This window comes from Ranitomeya variabilis, chromosome 5, assembly GCF_051348905.1.
Source record: "Ranitomeya variabilis isolate aRanVar5 chromosome 5, aRanVar5.hap1, whole genome shotgun sequence".
Taxonomy (NCBI): Eukaryota; Metazoa; Chordata; class Amphibia; order Anura; family Dendrobatidae; genus Ranitomeya; species Ranitomeya variabilis.
In genome coordinates, this window is record NC_135236.1 from 662,215,067 (window position 1) to 662,232,809 (window position 17,743).

A 17,743-nucleotide genomic window follows, 5' to 3' on the forward strand; every position below is an offset into this window, starting at 1 on the left:
GTAATGAACCAAGCTTAGGTTCTTCAAAAACGTCACGATAGTCAGACAAGAATTCAGGAATCTCAGAGGGAATAGATGATGAAATGGAAACCAAAGGTACGTCCCCATGCATCCCCTTACATCCCCAGCTTAACACAGACATAGCGTTCCAGTCGAGGACTGGGTTATGAGATTGCAGCCATGGCAATCCAAGCACCAACACATCATGTAGATTATACAGCACAAGAAAGCGAATAATCTCCTGATGATCCGGATTAATTCGCATAGTTACTTGTGTCCAGTATTGTGGTTTATTACTAGCCAATGGGGTGGAGTCAATCCCCTTCAGAGGTATAGGAGTTTCAAGAGGCTCTAAATCATACCCACAGCGTTTGGCAAAGGACCAATCCATAAGACTCAAAGCGGCGCCAGAGTCGACATAGGCATCCGCGGTAATAGATGATAAAGAACAAATCAGGGTCACAGATAGAATAAACTTAGACTGAAAAGTGCCAATTGAAACTGACTTATCAAGCTTCTTAGTACGCTTAGAGCATGCTGATATAACATGAGTTGAATCACCACAATAAAAGCACAACCCATTTTTTCGTCTAAAATTCTGCCGTTCGCTTCTGGACAGAATTCTATCACATTGCATATTCTCTGGCATCTTCTCAGTAGACACCGCCAAATGGTGCACAGGTTTGCGCTCCCGCAGACGTCTATCGATCTGGATAGCCATTGTCATGGACTCATTCAGACCCGCAGGCACAGGGAACCCCACCATAACATCCTTAACGGCATCAGAGAGACCCTCTCTGAATTCGCCGCCAGGGCGCACTCATTCCTCTGAGTAAGCACAGACCATTTACGGAATTTTTGGCAGTATATTTCAACTTCATCTTGCCCCTGAGATAGGGACATCAAGGCTTTTTCCGCCTGAAGCTCTAAATGAGGTTCCTCATAAAGCAACCCCAAGGCCAGAAAAAACGCATCCACATTGAGCAACGCAGGATCCCCTGGAGCCAATGCAAAAGCCCAATCTTGAGGGTCGCCCCGGAGCAAGGAAATCACAATCCTGACCTGCTGAGCAGGATCTCCAGCAGAGCGAGATTTCAGGGACAAAAACAACTTGCAATTATTTTTGAAATTTTGAAAGCAAGATCTATTCCCCGAGAAAAATTCAGGCAAAGGAATTCTAGGTTCAGATATAGGAACATGAACAACAAAATCTTGTAAATTTTGAACTTTCGTGGTGAGATTATTCAAACCTGCAGCTAAACTCTGAATATCCATTTTAAACAGGTGAACACAGAGCCATTCCAGGATTAGAAGGAGAGAGAGAGAGGAAGGCTGCAATATAGGCAGACTTGCAAGTGATTCAATTGAAAGCACACTCAGAACTGAAGGAAAAAAAAAAATAAAAATTTTTCAGCAGACTTCTTTTTTCTCTCCTTTCTCTGCCAATTAATTTAACCCTTTGTTGGCCGGTCAAACTGTTATGGTTCTCAATGGCAAGAGAACATAGCCCAGCATACATAGGAACTAGCTCTTGGAAGGATGGAAACTTAAACTGACCATGAACTAAACCTGCTGCACAACTAACAGTAGCCAGGTAGCGTAGCCTGCGTTTTATCCCTAGACGCCCAGCGCCGGCCGGAGGACTAACTAATCCTGGCAGAGGAAAATATAGTCCTGGCTCACCTCTAGAGAAATTTCCCCGAAAGGCAGACAGAGGCCCCCACATATATTGGCGGTGATTTAAGATGAAAATGACAAACGTAGTATGAAAATAGGTTTAGCAAAATCGAGGTCCGCTTACTAGATAGCAGGAAGACAGAAAGGGTACTTTCATGGTCAGCTGAAAACCCTATCAATACACCATCCTGAAATTACTTTAAGACTCTAGTATTAACTCATAACATCAGAGTGGCAATTTCAGATCACAAGAGCTTTCCAGACACAGAAACGAAACTGCAGCTGTGAACTGGAACAAAATGCAAAAAACAAACAAGGACAAAAGTCCGACTTAGCTGGAAGTTGTCTGGTAGCAGGAACATGCACAGAAAGGCTTCTGATTACAATGTTGACCGGCATGGAAGTGACAGAGGAGCAAGGTTAAATAGCGACTCCCACATCCTGATGGGAACAGGTGAACAGAGGGGATGATGCACACAAGTTCAATTCCACCAGTGGCCACCGGGGGAGCCCAAAATCCAATTTCACAACAGCTAGGGGGAAGGCACAGATTTCCTCCTGTGAAGAGAACTCTGGAAGTGTCATTGGACCGGCCGGACTTGCGCAGCCTGGTGAGCCGTATTCTGGACTGAGGACTCAGAGATCTTCAGTAAAGAGGTAAAGAGACTGCAACCTGGTGTCCTCGTTATTTACCGCGACCTGCACCCCAAAACTGCACCGCTACACCACCACTTATTGCACCGGACGTCCCCCACTGACAGACAGGGCCACGGACCGGGTCTAGCCACCGTGACCACTCCTGAACTGAGACTCAGAGGCCCGGTACCGGGTACCCCTCGGCCCTGCGGCGGTGTGGGGGCGCTCCACAAGCCTATGAGAAAAAAACGGATCCAGCAGTAACATTTGCTGGATTCGTTTTTTTTTCACAAAACGATTCATTGTGACCGAAACAAAAAGACGGAAGTGTGAAAGATGCCTAATCCCAAACTGTTCTTCAACTATGTCAATAGTAAAAGAATCAAAAGTGAAAGTGTAGGCCCCTTAAAAAAACTGTGAGGAAAGAATGGTTATAGATGATGAGGAAAAAGCTAATATATTATCCATGGTATTCACGGTGGAAAATTAAATGCCAGGTGAAATGCCGAGAGACAAAGAAAACCCAATATTAAGGGCCACTAATCTAACCTAAGAAGAGGTGCGAAACCGGCTAAATAAGATTAAAATTGATGAATCTCCGGGTCCGGTTGGCATACACCCACGAGTTCTAAAGGTACCTTCACACGAAACGACGCTGCAGCGATAGCGACAACGATGCCGATCGCTGCAGCGTCGCTGTTTGATCGCTGGAGAGCTGTCACACAGACCGCTCTCCAGCGACCAATGATGCCGGGGTCCCCGGGTAACCAGGGTAAACATCGGGTTGCTAAGCGCAGGGCCGCGCTTAGTAACCCGATGTTTACCCTGGTTACCAGCGTAAAATGTAAAAAAAACAAACAGCACATACTTACATTCGCGTCCCCCGGCGTCCGCTTCCTGCACTGACTGACTGACTGAGCACCGGCAGTAGCAGGGCACAGCGGTGACGTCACCGCTGTGCTGTGCTTTCACTTTCACTTTGCGGCGCTCAGTCAGTGTGGGAAGCAGACGGCAGGGGACGCGAATGTAAGTATGTACTGTTTGTTTTTTTTACATTTTACACTGGTAACCAGGGTAAACATCGGGTTACTAAGTGCGGCCCTGCGCTTAGTAACCCGATGTTTACCCTGGTTACCAGTGTAAAATATCGCTGGTATCGTTGCTTTTGCTGTCAAACACAACGATACACGGCGATCGGACGACCAAATAAAGTTCTGAACTTTATTCAGCGACCAGCGACATCACAGCAGGATCCTGATCGCTGCTGCGTGTCAAACTAAACGATATCGCTATCCAGGACGCTGCAACGTCACGGATCGCTAGCAATATCGTTACAAAGTCGTTTCGTGTGAAGGTACCTTAAGAGAACTAAGTAATGTAATAGACAAGCCATTATTTCTTATATTTAGGGACTCTATAATGACGGGGTTTGTTCCACAGGACTGGCGCATAGCAAATGTGGTACCAGTATTCAAAAAATGCTCTAAAAGTGAACCTGGAAATGATAGGCCAGTAAGTCTAACCTCTATTGTTGGTAAAATATTGAAGGGTTTCTGAGGGATGTTATTCTGGATTATCTCAATGAGACTGTTTAGCTCCATATCAGCATGGATTTATGAGGAATCGCTCCTGTCAAACCAATCTAATCAGTTTTTATGAAGAGGTAAGCTATAGACTGGACCAAGGTGAGTCATTGGATATGGTATATCTTGATTTTTCCAAACTGCTTGATACCGTGGCACACAAGAGGTTGGTACACAAAATGAGAATGCTTGGTCTGGGGGAAAATGTGTGTAAATGGGTAAGTAACTGGCTTAGTGATAGAAAGCAAAGGGTGGTTATAAATGGTATATTCTCTAACTGGGTCGCTGTGACCAGTGGGGTACCGCAGGGGTCCTTGTTGGGACCTATTCTCTTCAAAATATTTATTAACTATCTGGTTGAAGGTTTACGCAGTAAAATGTCAATATTTGCAGATGAAGCAAAACTATGTAAAGCAGTTAACACAGGAGAAGATAGTATTCTGCTACAGATGGATCTGGATAAGTTGGAAACGTGGGCCAAGATGTGGCAGATGCAGTTTAACAATGATAAATGTAAGGTTATACACATGGGAAGAAGGAATCAATATCACCCTTACACACTGAACGGGAAATCACTGAGTAAATCTGACATGGAGAAGGACTTGGGGATCCTAGTTAATGATAAACTTATCTGGAACAGTCAGTGCCAGGCAGCGGCTGCCAAGGCAAACAGGATCATGGGGTGCATTAAAAGAGGTTTGGATACACATGATGAGAGCATTATACTGCCTCTGTACAAATCCCTGGTTAGACCGCACATGGAGTACTGTGTACAGGGTTGGGCACCGTTGCTCTGGAAGGATATAATGGAACTAGAGCGAGTACAAAGGAGGTCAACAAAATTAATAAAGGGGATGGGGGAACTAAATTACACAGAGAGATTAGCAAAATTAGGATTATTTAGTCTAGAAAAAAGACAACTGTGGGGCGATCTAATAACCATGTATAAGTATATAAGGGGACAATACAAATATCTCTCCGAGGATCTGTTTATACCAAGGAAGGTGACAGTCACAAGGGGGCATTCGCTGCGTCTGGAGGAGAGAAGGTTTTTCCACCAACATATAAGAGGATTCTTTACTGTTAGGGCAGTGAGAATCTGAAATTCCTTGCCTGAGGAGGTGGTGATGGTGAATTCAGTCAAGGGGTTCAAGAGAGGCCTGGATGTCTTCCGCGAGCGTAACAATATTGTATTTTACAGTTATTAGGGTCTTTAGAAGGACGTAGATCTGGGGATTTATTCTGACAGAACTGAATGGACAAATGTCTTTTTCGGCCTTGTTAACTATGTTACTATGTTACTGTATACAGAACCACAACGGATTATTTATCAGAAAACTGCTCAGTGGCCATTATAGAAGTATTCTCATCTTACACATTATGGCATTGTCACCGTCAGGGCTGAGGTGGTCACACATGTAATTCTCTAGGGTAGAGACAGATGGAGCAGTATCATGGAACAGGATGGAGACAGATGGGACAGGATGGAGACAGATGGGACAAGAACATGGGGCAGGAATGAGTCAGATGGAGCAGGATGGAGACAGATGGGATGGAGCAGGATCATGGAGCAGGATGGAGACAGTTGGGACAGGATGGACACAGATGGGGCAGGAACGTGGGGCAGGATGGAGACAGATGGGGCAGGATCATGGGGTAGGATGGAGACACATGGTGCAGGAAGGATCATGGGGCAGGATGGAGACACATGGTGCAGGATCATGGGGCAGGATGGAGATATGTGCAGGATGCAGAAATGCGGTGCAGGATCATGGGCAAGATGGATACGATGGAGACAGATGGGGTAGGACCATGGGACAGATGGAGCAGGATCATGGGACAGATGGGGCAGGATGGAATCAGATGGGGCAGGATGGAGACAGATGGGGCAGGATGGGGAGATAATATGGGGCAGGATAGGACATCACATGGGGACAATGGACATTAATGAGTGCAGGATGGGAGAACTAATGGATGGAGCCAGGAATGAGACACAAGGGGGTCAGGATGGGGGAGATTATTACCATAGGGGCTAATTAAGGGATATTATTGCAGTCATGTATTATATTTTTTGAGGATACTGTTTTCAATGGGAGAGTCATGTTACTGTGCAGAGCGACACTATGTCACCTTTTCTTCATCTGGTGTAATGTAGAAGTTGGCAAAAAATTAAGTAATGTGCTCTGCAAGCGGTGCTCTAGATAACTGTGTTATTTCCTTACACTATATACAGAGCTCCTGTGTACAATGTCACCAGTGATCACTGTATTACCTGTACACTGACACAGTATACAGAGCTCCTGTGTATGATGTCACTGGTGAGCACTATATTACCTGTATCCTGACACTATATACCGAGCTCCTGTGTACAATGTCACCAGTGATCACTGTATTACCTGTACACTGACACTATATACCGAGCTCCTGTGTACAATGTCACCAGTGATCACTGTATTACCTGTACACTGACACTATATGTTTCGATGGTAGGTGAGAGTCTGATATGTTGTGGTAGAGAGTACCAGAGTAGGGGTGATGCGCGAGAGAAATCTTTTATGCGATTGTGGGAAGAGGAGATAAGAGGGGAGTAGAAAAGGAGATCTTGTGAGGATCGGAGGTTGCATGCAGGAAAGTATCGGGAGACGAGGTCACAGATGTATGGAGGAGACAGGTTGTGGATGGCCTTGTATGTCATGGTTAGGCTTTTGTACTGGAGTCTCTGGGTAATGGGGAGCCAGTGAAGGGATTGATAGAGGGGAGAGGCCGGGGAATAGCAGGGGGACAGGTGGATTAGTCGGGCAGCTGAGTTTAGAATAGATTGGAGGGGTGCGAGAGTGTTAGAGGGGAGGCCACAGAGCAGGAGGTTACAGTAGTCGAGGCGGGAGATGATGAGGGCATGGATTAGGGTTTTTGCAGATTCTTGGTTTAGGAATGTACGGATCCGTGATATATTTTTTAGTTGAAGGCGGCAGGAAGTGGAAAGGGCTTGGATATGCGGTTTGAAGGAAAGATCAGTGTCAAGGATTACCCTGAAACAGCGAGCTTGTGGCACTGGGGAGAGTGGGCAGCCGTTTACTGTAATGGATAGGTTCGTTGGGGGGGTCGCGTGAGATGGCTGAAAGACAATGAATTCTGTTTTGTCCCTGTTAAGTTTTAGAAATCTAGCGGAGAAGAAGGATGAAATAGCTGATAGACAATGAGGAATTCTGGTTAGGAGGGTGGCGATATTTGGTCCAGAGATGTAGATCTGTGTGTCATCAGCATAGAGATGATACTGAAAACTGTGACATTGTATGAGCTATCCCAAGCAAAAGTGTAAATGGAGAAGAGCAGGGGCCCTAGAACTGAACCTTGCGGGACTCCGACAGATAGGGGGCGAAGTGAGGAGGTGGTGTGTGAATGTTCGGTCAGTTAGGTATGACGATATCCAGGATAGGGCCAAGTCTGTGATGCCAAGGGATGAGAGCGTCTGTAGTAATAGGGAATTGTCCACTGTGTCAAAGGCAGATGACAGGTCCTGGAGGAGGAGGATAGAGTAGTGTCGCTTGCACTTGGCGGTTAATAGGTCATTGGGGACCTTAGGGCAGTTTCAGTGGAGTGGTGTGACCGGAAGCTTGATTGGAAGCGGTCGAAGAGGGAGCAGGAAGATAGAAGGGAGGACAGTTCAAGATGGACGTGTTTTTCCAGTAGTTTTGAGGCTTAGGGGAGAAGTGATATAGGGCGATAGCTAGATACAGATGATGGGTCAAGAGAGGGCTTTTTGAGGATAGGTGTGATTGAGGCATGTTTAAAGCTTGAGGGGAAAACACCAGTTGTTAGTGATAGGTTGAAGAGATGGGTTAGAGTTGGGATGAAGACTGTGACGAGGTTTGGGATGAAGTGGGAAGGGATCGGTCAAGTGCACAGGTGGTGAGAAGCGATCTTGAGAGTAGATTGGAGAGTCGATCTTCTGTAATGGTGGAGAAGTGGGTTTTCGAGGTGGAGGGCTGGGTAGTTGGGAGGAAGGGCTCTGAGGGTTGTCGACTAAAACTGTCTCTGATGTTCTCAATCTTCTGCTTGAAAAATGAGGCAAAGTCTTCAGCTGAGATGAGTGGAGAGGGAGGAGGTGCTGGGGGATGGAGGAGAGAGTTGAAGGTGTTGAATAACTGTTTAGGGTTGTGAGACAGGGAGGATATGAGAGATAAGAAATAGGTTTGTTTTGCTGTGGCGAGTGCGGTCTTGAAAGTAGTGAGGGACTGTTTGAATGCGGTAAAGTGCTCGTTGGAGTGGGATCTTTTCCATCTCCGCTCTGCAGCCCTGGAAGCTCGCCTCAGACACTGACATTATATACAGAGCTCCTGTCTTTAATGTCACTGGTGATCACTGCATTGCCTGTACACTGACATTATATACAGAGCTCCTGTGTATTCCTTCACTGGTGATCGCTGTATTACCTATACACTATATACAGAGCTCCTGTGTGTAATGTCACTGGTAATCACTGTATTGCCAGTACACTGACATTATATACAGAGCTCCTGTGTACAATGTCACTGGTGATCACTGTATCACCTGTACACTATATACAGATCTCCTGTGTATAATGTCACTGGTGATCACTGTATCACCTGTACACTATATACAGACCTCCTGTGCATAATGTCACTGGTGATCACTGTATTACCTGTACAGTATACACTATTTACAGAGCTCCTGTGTATAATGTCACTGGTGATCACTATATACAGATTTCCTGTGTATGTCACTGGTGATCACTGTTTTACCTGTACACTATACACTATATACAGATCTCCTGTGTATAATGTCACTGGTGATCACTGTATTACCTGTACACTATACACTATATACAAAGCTCCTGTGTATAATGTCACCAGTGATCACTGTATTACCTGTACACTGACACTATAAACAGAGCTCCTGTATATAATGTCACCGGTGATCACTGTATTATCTGGACACGGACACTGTATACTAAGTACAGATCTCCTGTGTATACTGGCACTTGTGGTGATATTAGTATTGTGTTTTTTTATTATTAATGTTTAGTATTGTAGTATTCGGTCACTATGTGCTGGTAATATGTGGTCCGGCCATGGTGTGGTGGTATTTTTTCCTTGTATGTGGTATTATAGGTCACTATGTGGTGGGAATATGTTGTCTGGGCATGGTCCGTTGGTATTTACTCTTTGTATGTGGTATTATTCGGTCCCTGTAGTGGTAATATGTGATCTGGTCATGGTGTGGCCGTATTTATTCCTTGTATGTGCTATTATTCGGTCACTGTGTTGGTAATATGTTGTCTGGTCATGGTGCGGTGGTATTTGTCCCTTGTATGTGGTATTATTGTGATATTATTGGTAATTTTAAACATTGAAAAATGAATAAAAATATACCCACATTGTATTGGATATTTTAACAAATGATTAAAAGGTTAGAGCAGATTAAGGCTCGGCCAAAAGAGTTGAACTTGGCCAAAACAAACGCTCCTGGCTATATGTGTGATCTGGTGATGGGAACTGTGACATGCAGAAATAGTGCTAACTGTTGTTGCTTCAAAAGCATCCAGCAACTAGAGGGGTTAATACAGTCACAGGAGACAGGGAGTGGTTAGCAGAGCCCCAGGGGGATGGTGGGAAACTTGTTTACCATTCTGGCAGCAGCCAAAGGAATGAGTGGTGTGTTTCTGTGATCTCTTTCACAGAAGTTCAGGCAAGTGAAGGATAGGGATACTGGATTCAGGTACTGAGTGGAGTTGGGCTACCCCTATACTGCTAGTTGAAAAAGTGTAACAGGAGCGGAAAGAAAGATAAGGACTGAAAGAAGTTGTGTACAGGGATAATCTCCCTCAGCAAACCCTCCCCCTTCCTCCATTACACTGTGCTGGAAGGAATGCTGTATACTCCTGTGCTTTTGTAAAGAGTCTTGATCTGTGCTGAACTGTGCTATGTAAAGAGACTGTTAGTCAATGTGCCTCTAAGAAGCAGCTGTCCTGTTTATGAAGCCTGTGCTTAAGAGACTTGAATTGTACTGAATGTGCTGTGACATTAAACTACACTGTTCATCTGTTCATGAGGATTCAATCAATTGTATCTGTGTGAGCAAGTGGATCCATCTTGTGCCTGAGGAAGCTTCAGTACTTGGTCGCCCTGAGCAACGGTTCCCCCAGAGTTCCAAAGAATTCATGACACCTGTCCCGCCCCTATCTGAACCTAGCAGCGTACATGTAACATTGGTGGCCTGTACGGGGAATTCTGAGCCGGAATTTGCATGTAGAGGGAAAAGAGGCAAAGTGACTGGAAAATACAGCAGCACAACACCTCAACTCAAATCTGCTACACCAGTTAAAGGGGACGAGCCCTACAGCATCAATGGATGTGGAAATACAAATGGACAAGATCAGTGAACTGCTTCTTCAGTTAACATGTGAAGAATTGAGAACAGTGGCAGAACATATAAAGATGTCAGAAGAACAGATCTCTAAGGCTACGTTCACATTTGCGTTGTGCGCCGCAGCGTCGGCGCCGCAACGCACAACGCAAACAAAAACGCAGCAAAACGCATGCACAACGCTGCGTTTTGCGCCGCATGCGTCCTTTTTTTCATTGATTTTGGACGCAGCAAAAATGCAACTTGCTGCGTCCTCTGCCCCCGGACGCGGGCACCGCAGGGACGCATGCGGCGCAAAACGCAAGTGCGACGCATGTCCATGCGCCCCCATGTTAAATATAGGGGCGCATGACGCATGCGGCGAAGCTGCAGCGTCCGACGCTGCGGCGCCGACCGCAAATGTGAACGTAGCCTAAAGCACGCTCCTGCAGACAAATTGTAGCCACCACATACACCTACCAATAAACCCTACCATCTTACTAGACAAAATAGGAAGAGGTCCATATGAGGGGTGGACATATCACCTATGCACCCTGTTCAGCTGCACAGGGGCCCTATGGACGAAGGAGTCGCAGCTGCATTGCATATATGTAGGTCAGCAGTATGGCCAGAAACTGACAGTGAAAGGCCCCTGCGTGGGGCTTGTGTCTAGTCCCCACCTGCAGAGAGTCTTGCTCTCAGCCAAGGCGTTGACTCAGGAAACCCTGTTCACACTCCATGCACACTCACAAATTATAAAAAAAATGTACAGATTTGTTGTATGGGGGATGCGAATTGTCTCTTCCGAGAGGAAGAGGACTAGAACTCTAGTGCCACCTATTGGAAGTAGCAATCCTAACAGTCAATGTCGACCCTTTAACGAGCCTTGTCACATGACTTAGGATAAAAGCCAAACCAGAATCTCAATTTGCAGACACTGTGTTTCGGGGTACTGCCCCTCGTCAGTGCAAAGTGGAGATCTGGCTTGGCTGAATGAGAGGCATCTGACTGGGATTGTATGGGGGATAAATGGTGTAAAATGCAGGAAAAGTAACATGGAACCCCTAATCATGAAGTACAACACAAGGGCCACAGGCTTAGACTCTAACCCTAGTGATGGGCATTACACCAGGCGTGGCCACGGACTGCATGGAATACTCTCTGGGGTGATACACAGTCTGACGGTACAGACATTAGATGCTTATACTCAGTGGCGTAACTTGAAACTCATGGGCCCCAATGCCAAAGCTCCAACGGGGCCCCAAAATATTTAAAATCTTTAATAGCAATAGTCTTTTTCTATAGGCCAAAGGGACTTTTAGGGCCCCCTAGGCTCCAGGGCCCGGGTGCGATTGCAACCCTTGCACCTGTGATAGTTACACCCCTGCTTACACTTTTTCCAAGTCTCTTATACTTCTGGCCCACAGCTGATGACGATGACACTCACACTACAAGTGCCAGAGATAATCTAAGGTGGCTGCAGCAATCTCATCAACAAAGTCCAATGATAGGGCCTAGTTGCTGTTGATGTTGGTGCTTATAGGAACTGTTAGTACACTCTAATATAGTCCTGGCAGAATCCCACTCATGAAATTTGGAATGCCTGCCAGGGCCTAGGGGTACTCGGTACCGGGTCCGGTCGTTATTAAAGGGGAGGTCATGGTGGCGGCGACCCGGTCCGTGGCCCTGGGCACCCAAGTAAAAGGGATAGTCTTTAAAGGGATTTGTAAAGTGGTAAAAGTTCGTGACACCACCTGTGGTACTCGGTCAGGGGTGAGCAACGCTGCTAAAAGGGATCCTCTGGGGGTGATGGTACTGCAGCAAAGATGGTGACACTTCCCACAGGTGAAGCTGGGTACCCAGGGCTCCCAGTATACTCGACAAGGGTTGTGTGGTGCCAGAATAAACAGAGGACACAGGGTTGCAGTCTCTTTACCTGGTTTACTGGTTGTAGTAAGCCACAGTCCAGGGTACCAGCAACAGGTGACAGTGGAGTCCAGGCAGCCTGAAAACGAGTAGAATCCCCTTTGCCAGGTCAGATTGGGAGCCTTCCACTATGCGCTGAATAATAGTCCCTTGCTGCCTGGGGCTTCCTGACAAGGTTCTCTTTTACTCTCTGTCCTGGGACAGTTCCTGCATGCATGATAGGCAACTTGAGCCGTTCCTTGGAGTCTCTATCCACGGTGACTCTGGGCTCTGGTTGTTGCTGTACCTCAGAATGCAATGTGGGCAAGTCACTTCCAATTTCCTGCCCTCCGGTTCTGCCGTGGGACTTGTAGTTCCACACAGCCTCGGGCTCCCGGTTCCCGTTTCCTGCTCTCTAGCCTAGAGGGAGCTCACTCCCAGCTCTCCTCTAGCTCCTGACCACTCCTGTGTTCCTTCACTGTTCCTTGTCTGCTACAGACTAACTAACTCCTCCTCCAGACCAGAATGTATATCTATCTAGGGAAGCTCTCCTGAAACCAGGTTCAGAGCTCACCCTTCTGGCCTGGAGTCAGAACATGTTGCATGTACAGGTTACCTGTCAAAGGGATCCTCCTCGTTTCCAGGCATGGCATCACCCTCTCGGAGAGGAAAACAATACCACTGTGGTACCTGAACTCCTGGGGTGCCACAAATTCTTAGCAGTTGAACCAGATGTCTCAGTAATATCCCCTCAGCATCAGTTCTCTAATAGATTTCTATAAGTCCCAGCAGGAGAACATCTCTTGAAGCAGCAACTCTCTGGTCACACTGGTATGCAGCTTGGGGCTGCAGCGTTCAGATACCTGGAAACACAAGGAATGGATAGCAGGAACCTCCTCTGTGGTAGACCAGTTGTCTGCGGACATTTCCTGGTTTTCTGACAGATAGGGTTCCAGGACTGTTTCCTTTCCTCACACACTGAGCTGCAGGGCTTTCAGCACTCACTCTATGCCTCAGTCCTGTGTTCGCTAATGTCAGACTCTCTACAGTCTGTAATGGAGGAACACCTACATGCCCCTGTGCTATTTTTTACACCACATATTGATCATCATAAATAAGCAGGGAGCTATGTCCTTGGCCATTATCAAGGTCACTATAGAAAATGAAGGATCATATTGCTGCCACGTGGAGATTCCTGGATTTTTCAGAGATCAGTCATGATAAATTGTTCCTAATTTGTCATACATTGTATGTATACATTTATTATATTGTCTTCTCGAATTGCAGGTTCGGTGGCTCCAGTGGCACAGGTGACTGTATCACTGAATGGCAATGCTGTATTACCCTGCACATATAGCGCCAAGACAACCAAAATGTGCTGGGGACGAGGCAGATGTCCACATTTTAGGTGTAAAGATGAGATTATCAGGACTGATGGCCAAAGAGTGACCTGGAGGAAATCTGACCGATATCAGCTGTCAAGGTACTTTAATCTGGGAGACGTGTCCCTGACCATCACCGGGGTCACTAAAAAAGATGAAGGAACCTACTGCTGCCGTGTGCAGATCACTGGAATACGTAATGATCAGAAGACAGAAGTAAAAGTGATGATACGAGAAGGTGAGATATTTCACATCTGCTCCTATGAAACTGGGTGCATATTTAGATGAGGACAAGGTTAGATGGAGGTCTCTTAGGCTGCTTTCACACATCAGGTTTTTTGTTTCAGGGTAAATCCGGCTCTTCCGCGAAAAACCGGAATCGGAAAAAATAAAAACCGGAACCGTTTTTTCCCCCATTGACTTGTATTAGCACCAGATCGCACCGCATGGCCCAGCGTTTCTTCCGTTTTTTTCCGGATCCGGCTAAAATTCCGATTCCGGCTTCTGAAAAAAACATCTACTGCAACGTTTTTTGTCTCCGGCGGAAAAGCCTGAAGGGCCGGATCCGGCGCTTCCAGCTGTTTGCTACAATGAAAGCCTATGGGAGCCGGAAGGTGCCGGCGGCCTGATCCGGTTTTTTAAACTGAGCATGCTCCAAATTTTTTTTTTAGCCAATACTCTAGATAGACTAGCCGGATCAGTCAAAAAAACTGATCCGTCGCATCAGTTTGTCACAATCTGCGCCGGATCCAGTTTTTCCAACACTCGCCGGATTTAGCCTGAAACAAAAAACCTGATGTGTGAAAGCAGCCTAAAGAGAAGAGAAAGGTCCATGGAATTAGAACACCTACAATTTACACTACTCACAAAAAGTTAGAGATATTTAGTTCTCGAGTGAAATTTTGGGATGAACCTAAAATGCCCTCTAACCTTTTCAGGTGAAGTTAACGTGACCTTCTCTAAACTTTTGGATGCACATGTCCAACTGTTCAATGTTTCAGTACTTTTTGCACAACTTGATGTTCTCTAACAAGGAGCTTAATGGCTAAATTGACAACAGGTGTTTGATCCATGAATCGTCCAATAAATTTTGGAGTTCAATTAGAATTGGTATTAAACAGTCCTCTTCATCTGTTCACGTTTTGACATCATGAGATCAAGATGACACTTAGCAATTGATTCAAGTATGAATAACATTAATGTGATCCCAAACTGTGGGGCATTACATGAGGACACTTTACAGAACTGGCTGTCCCACTGGTTTGAAACCAAATCACTATAGCCCATTATGCTAACCCTCCATAATCCTGGTGGTAAGGCCAGTCCAACTTTTCCTGTTCGTAGAGTTGCACACATGGTGAAGAATGGTGCATAGTGATTCATTCTGTACTACAAATTAATTTTGGTGTCACATATGAAGTCTATGACATGATGTAACGTCTACACAAACCTTCAGAAGGCATCTGCATGACATTGGGCTACGAGCAAGATGTCAAGCCACAAGTGACCTCATCCACCGCTCTCAAACCCCACCATGGTAGAGCAAGACGACAATGTAGGCTGCAATGGAGGTATGTCCTCTTCAACGATGAAAACGTTTGTCTTGGATGCAAAGATAGACGGAGACTGGTCTGTAGACCATAGTGGGCAACGCTATGAAGAGTCCTTGATGAGGGAAAATGATTTAGTCATGGAACCAATGATACGACCATTTCTTCAATGTTTTTCAACAAAACACCAGACCACATCTTGCCCGTGCTACGCTGAGAGGCCTAACTTGGCAATAAAGTGAGATCTTGGACCACCACTTTTAGAAATATGTACATGTAACATGTATATGAAAGATAATACAAAACCCCAAAAGAAAGCAAAGCAATAACACAAGAATAATTATAGTTTAACTCCTGAAGAAGGTCTGCGAAACGTCACTTGTGCACTCTCTATAGATTGCTTTAAATGTAATGAAGCATTATCATATATCTACTAATTGCTGGTTGACATTGCTATTATTAACATTTTAGAGTCTCGAAAAATATTTGTGACATTTATAATACTTATGTTTTTTTAGCTCATAGCGGATCTCAATCAGTAACTACTGCAACTACAGATCATCATCCCGTGACTGCAGAGGAGGACATGTTCAGCATGCGTAAGTCATTTACCATCATTGGTATTCTGTGGCTCCCAATGTCATACTTTGTCCTCTCCAGCCCTGGTCCGCATTGTCAGCTTTGTCCGGAATTCTCTGGTTCTTAAATCTCTTCACACAAGGACAATTTTCCGTTTTTTAGTTTTCGGTTTTTTTTCTACCCTTTTTTCAAAAGCCATAATTTTTTTATTTTCCCATCCACATAGCCTTATGAGGGCTTGTTTTATTGTGGGATGAGCTGTTCTTTTGAATAAAATTATTCATTTTATCATGTGATGCACTGAAAACCGGGGAAAAAAATTCAAGTTTGTTGAAACTGGAAAAAAAAAAGTGCAATTCCGCAATTGTTTTTGTTTTTTTTATTTACCATATTCACTATATGGTAAAACTGACCAGGCAATCTGATTCTCCAGGTCAGTACGAGTACGCAGATACCAAATATGCATAGTTTTCTTTTTGTTTATTTAGGTGGCGAAAAAATAATAGGAAATTTGTAAGAAAGCAAAAATTTGGTTGTGTTGCCACGACTCGCCATATTCCGATACCAGTAACGTTTTCATTTTTTGCAATCTGGGGCTGAGTGAGGGATTATTTTTTCCGTCCTGTACTGATGCCATTTTGGGGTAGATACGATGTTTTGATCGCCTCTTATCGGCCTTTATTGCAATATTGTGGCAGTCATAAAAACAAAATTCTGGAGTTTTGATTTTTTTTCTCATTACGCCGTTTACCGATCGGAATAAATTATTTTATATTTTGATAGATCAGACTTTTACGAACGCAGCAATACCAAATATGTGTATTTTATATATTTTTAAAAAGTTTTATTTTTAATAGGGGTGATTTGAATTTTTGCATTTTTTTTTTATTTCTTTCATATTTTTAAAAACGTTTTTACTGTATTTAATAGTCCCCTTTGGGGACTTGATGCTGCGAACATCTGATTGCCTGTTCTATGTACAGCAGTGCTTGATCACTGCTATGTATAATGAAAATCACGATTTAAGAACGTTGGCCACAGGGCTGGTTTTTATGGGAGGATGATAATGACAGGCATGGGGGTTATCAGCAGACCCCTCGACTGTCACAGCAACCCATCGCTGAGCTACGATCACGTCACGGGAGCAGCAATGGGATCGTGGAATGACGCGCATTGACAGCATGTGTTAAATGTCTCTGTCAGAGATTGACACAGAGATTTAACCCGTGGTTATAAGAGGCACATGATGGCTGATTAAATCTGCCATCATGTGCGGGAAAGAAGTATACAAGGCAGGGTCACGACTTTTGACGTACATGTACGTCACCAGTAAACTCCATTGGGAAGGTTTCTGTTCCCTGCTTCCTCTTTATGTAATGGGTACATTTTGCATTGTGACGTCATCAGTACCTTGTATACTCTTCCAGTTGAAGAATGTCCCGATGATGAAGATTAAGACCCCCGACCAGGAATAATCTTCCACAGGTATCACATTCATCACAGTAGGTCTCTCAGGTTTACTATGAAGTCCTATCTCCTAGCACCATGTTACAGATCAGGAGGAGTTGAGCAAATTGATATATAGTTTTGTGGGGCAATATTTAGTAGAACTTGTGATATACAGATTTGTGTCTGCTCACTGTGGGCTTATGAGTCAAGTGGGTGGTCCTATGTATGATCATGTGACTGAGTGACTCCGCCCCCTGGACTGAGCAGGAATTTAAACCACTTTAGTTTATTAGTAAATCACATAAGTTAAAAATTCCCTAGCACTGTACATTGTCAGTTATGACCTGTAGGGGCGCTGTGGGGATTTGTAATATACTTACTACCATTTTTCCGACTGAGCATAAGACTCCCATTAGTCTGTTAAAAAAAAACCAGTGCAGCGTTTTTATACTTCTTAGAATTTTTTTTAAAGTCCATATGAATAATTTTGTATGTATCTCTCTGTCTCTCTATAGAGCATGAAGTTAATGCAAGATATGGAAAAGTGAAATTCTACCATGTAATAAAAGATATGTGGTAAAATCTATTGCGTGATTTATTTCGTAGGGGAGGAGAA

The 17,743-nt window shown here is 44.8% G+C and overlaps 1 pseudogene across 1 annotated transcript in view; it reads left to right on the forward strand.

Annotated features, from left to right (window-relative positions):
• The window catches only part of LOC143776798 (E3 ubiquitin/ISG15 ligase TRIM25-like), a 36,359-nt pseudogene extending 18,616 nt beyond the window's left edge, over positions 1 to 17,743 (forward strand). Inside the window, exons 2-5 of the transcript XR_013215910.1 lie at positions 13,455 to 13,787; positions 15,618 to 15,698; positions 17,106 to 17,163; positions 17,643 to 17,743. The product of XR_013215910.1 is annotated as an E3 ubiquitin/ISG15 ligase TRIM25-like (transcript). The remainder of the gene's footprint in view (positions 1 to 13,454; positions 13,788 to 15,617; positions 15,699 to 17,105; positions 17,164 to 17,642) is intronic.